This window comes from Lepisosteus platostomus, chromosome 6, assembly GCF_059453375.1.
Source record: "Lepisosteus platostomus isolate fLepPlt1 chromosome 6, fLepPlt1.hap1, whole genome shotgun sequence".
Lineage (NCBI taxonomy): Eukaryota > Metazoa > Chordata > Actinopteri > Semionotiformes > Lepisosteidae > Lepisosteus > Lepisosteus platostomus.
The window spans coordinates 27,517,305-27,520,584 of record NC_142616.1 but is presented as its reverse complement, the minus strand read 5'-3'; positions in this window follow the sequence as shown (position 1 = coordinate 27,520,584).

Below are 3,280 nucleotides of genomic sequence, written 5' to 3'. Positions count from 1 at the left end.
TGCCTCCATCCAATAAGAAAGGAAGATATTTTTAAATATTTGCAAACTTAAGTGTCTGTACATGCTCCAACATTTCCTTGCTACAGTATTTTAATAGTTTGAGTACGAGTATGATTTAAATTTTCTTTCCAAACGATAGTATAGTTTGTGATTTATCATATGCCAAAATTTGTTCTAAATATTTATCTTTGCATACTGGCCTAAACATTTGTATGAATCAGGATTCTGCATATTAAGAACATCCACACTGCAGGAACATCTAGCTATGAAAATAGGAAGCCATTTCCCAGAGGAAGATCAGCTTTTGTCTCTGTAACTGGCTGTCAGAAGAAGAGAGGGAAAACTGAAGTTCCTATTGTTCAATGTGTGTAGTTCTTTCAAACTACTAAAACAGCATGTGTCTGAGGACTTAGTTCATCAAAAAATGATTACTGCAAAAGGCAGATTATATTTCTATTGGTTCTAAATGGGATAAAAAAACAATGCAAACAATTGCGTTGAAAAAAAACAAAATAAATAAAACCTGCTTCTGTACCACATCTTTATAATAAATGTGAGATGTACTGTATTTTGTAAGGTTTGGTTACATTAAAAAGGAAAACCTAAATGACCAAGAGACTCAGAAATGGAATGAAAATGAAACAAAGTTTGCAAATTTGCGAATAACATAAACAGCAATTTCAAGTTAGCACCAGGCCTTGTTTTACGTAAAAAGAAAGCGCATAATGTATTCATTTGGTTATACATGAGCACCAATTATGTCCATATCTGCTTATTTTTTATGCAGTGACTCATACTTGTGTTTCACGTAGTCACATCACCACCGGGGAAATGGTGAATCTACATGAAAGTGAAGCCTTCACGATGGATTTCCAATCAAGCAATGAACACAAGGGCAAAGAGGCAAAGAGAATGATATCACTGCTTAGTCCTTGCTGAGCTTCAGGACTGTTGTTGCTGTATATTTTTGGCTCTTATTTTGATTTTTGAATATGTTTGCATCTGGGAGAAAAAGATGACGGTGATCAAGACGAAGCCCAGGAAGTTCCTTGTCCATATCTGGTAGAGGAGTAATGCCTTATGCCTTATTAGGGATGGACACCTCTAAAGGCAAATGCTGCAACGACTCAAGGAGCTATTAAAAAGGACATTGTAATTTAGTGTGTATCAGAGTGGTTGTGAAAAAAGCTTTCAAGTGTTGAAACAGCCAGGGTCATGTTTTTTTAATGACAAGAACAAATCATGATTTTATAACCAATCCCACTACCCTCTGCTTGTCATAGCCAAATTGCTTATGTTCAATATTCTGTTATTAACTTACAGACATACAATAAATAAAGCACACCAATCACAAACAACAGAATTACAACCACTGTAGCCCAAAAGGGTTCTCTTTTTGCTGGCGCATTGAGGTCATACAGAAGGTGATGTCTGAAAGATCTGTTTTCTAACCTGTGAAAAGCCTTTTACTTATGATCTAAGGCAGTGGTTCTCAAACTGTGGTACGCGTACCGGCAGTGGTACGTGGAGTGCCGCCAAGTGGTACGCCAAATGACCCTGGAACTGTGTGGTGTGCGCTGAAAAATCGGGACGGGTTTTCATATTTTGTGGAATGCGTGCTACGGATGCAAGTGACCAATTGTATTTAAAAAAAGCTACTGTATCTCCAGCAAATAGGGAGAAAGGAGAATGTGCGTGATTTTGGAACTATGCCAACGTTCTAAACACAGGAATGCATAGAAATACGTGCTACGAACGCAGGTAATCTTGTGAGCACACAAAAGCGTGATAACAGAAAAATATTTAAGAACTGTTCTAATTTGAGAAAAATACACCGAGCGTCTCTGTTTCGCTCCCGTGCGCATGAAATAAAAACTTTAAATAAATACGGAAATAAAAACGGAAACGCTGAGAAATGCAAGCTTGCGATTGCTAAAGCAGGTAAGCTACACTATTTTTGAAGAAACTTATTTACCATTGGCAAAAGAGCTGACACGTATTATCTGTAGAGAAAAAGCTGCTAAACAGCTCGACCTGCTGCCCCCCTCCCCCTGAAAGACACAGTCATTCATAGAATTATTGAAATGAAGGATTATATCAAAAGTACACTGATAGAGCGCGTTAAGATGAGCAGATGCTTTTCACTGCAATTAGATGAGTCTAGTCGATTTGGCCAATTTGCTCGTTTACGTTGGATACGAGTTTGAGGGCATGTCCCATGAAGACTTTCTGTTCTGTAAACCGCTACCAACAGGAACTACAGGAGAGCACATATTTCAGCTTCTGAATGAATTTATCGAAGAGAATGGCCTCGACTGGATAAAATGCGTCTGAGTTTGTACAGACGGCGCTACAGCAATGACAAGCCGACATAACGGTGTAGTTGCACGAATTAGTGAGGTTGCTCCAGAAATTAATGTACGCATTACAACATCCACCGCGAGACCTTTGCCGTCAAGAAAATGCCTGACGATTTAATATCTGTTAGACTCTGTTGTGAATTGTATCAAGGCTCGAAAAATTAATTCACATCTGCTTTGCTCAACTAAACAGGCTCACCTCTCTCACTGAAATGGTGCTTTTTTATTAGTTGTTGTTAATGTTTTTTTTTTCTGTAAAACACTTTGAGAAGCCACCTTTAAAGGCGCTATATCAAATAAAGTTTATTATTATAATATTTATTACATGTATGTGTGAGTGTGTGTGCACGCGCGCTCATGTTGGTCATTGAGAATTTCTGGGGTTCCTATGAGATGATGACTTGTAGGTGGTACTTGGATGCTTTGGTTGGATTAGGGGTGTTACTTGGTCCAAAAAGTTTGAGAACCACTGATCTAAGGAATATGTTGTAATGTGCTCTACATATCCATGACTTTAACTTCCAAAGGTAAAAACACAATAACTTATAGTCTCACACATGGATTCTAAATGTACAATATACAATTTATTGATATAACACCAAAAACCAAAAATGTATATCAAACAAAAAATGATATAATATATATCATTTAAACTATCTGCTCTGATACAACAGGCTGATCATTCACTCAAAGATCACTAAGAGAAGAGCTAGTAACTTCAGAGTTAACAAAACATTGGCTGTAACCTACAGTATGTTATAGTTTACCTCATAGATTTTATCAATCACATATGCTTACATCCCATTCATATTCTCAGATGCAAGTAAGTATACATTTATAATCATGAACTACAGTACACATCAAATGTGTTTGGAATAATAGTTCAACTCTCAAGAATTATTAATGTGAATAAAGAAGTT